At 39.5% G+C, this 845-nt stretch overlaps 1 non-coding gene across 1 annotated transcript; it reads left to right on the forward strand.

The window, feature by feature from the left end:
- Positions 1-219: 219 nt before the first annotated feature.
- LOC148293153 (small nucleolar RNA R71) lies at positions 220-326 on the forward strand. Its single transcript, XR_015825907.1, has one exon. It is a non-coding gene; the product is annotated as a small nucleolar RNA R71 (small nucleolar RNA).
- The last annotated feature ends 519 nt before the right edge of the window (positions 327-845 follow it).

Here is an 845-nt window from a genome sequence, read left to right on the forward strand (position 1 = left end):
AGTTTTGAAATCTGCACACTAGAAGCATCATTAGAACCACTAATAACACGTTTACCTCTTGTATCCGTATGTTGGGTCTCCATTGCTATCTCCTCAAAGAGTTCGTACGTTTCTTCTGGAGTTTTGGTTTTAAAAGAACCACCTGCAAAATTGGTGACTATATTATGACTAGAAGGGGTTAGTCCTTTATAAAACATACGCATTTGAAGCTTCAATGGAATCCCATGATGAGGACATTGGTTGAGCAACCCATTGAATTTCTCCCATGCTTCACAAAACGATTCATCATCTTGCTGTGCAAATAACAAGATCTTGTCCCTAAGCATGTCGGTCTTTTGCGTGGAGAAGTATTTTTCCAGGAACTTCTTTTGAATGGCAGACCATGTAGTGAGTGAACCAGGCTTCAAAGAATTCAACCAATACTTCGCCTTATCCTTTAAAGTGTATGGAAACACTCTCATTCGAAGTTGATCTTCTGTCACACCTGTCAAGGGAAAAGAACTCACAACATTAAAAATATCCTTTATATGAGTCAATGGATCTTCATTAGGTAAACCATAAAAGGAAGGCAGCATATTAAGATGAGAAGATTTAAGCTCATAATTTCGAGCTACAGTGGGCAGCAAAATGCTTGAAGGAGATGCTGGAATTGTTGGGATATCAAGTTCTCCCATGAACTCAATGGCAGCCATCATTTCTTCTTCTTCTTGGTCTGAACTTGCTTCCGAATTTGAAAGTGAAGAACCGGGAAGTTCAGTGTGGAGAGCAAGACTTGTAAATGTAGCAAGAGCTTGCTCTTTTGCAGTTGACAACTCCCTTTCTAGACGATTCTGAATTTCAGAGGT

This window comes from Prunus avium, chromosome 7, assembly GCF_965620075.1.
Source record: "Prunus avium chromosome 7, drPruAviu1.hap1.1, whole genome shotgun sequence".
Classification (NCBI taxonomy): Eukaryota; Viridiplantae; Streptophyta; class Magnoliopsida; order Rosales; family Rosaceae; genus Prunus; species Prunus avium.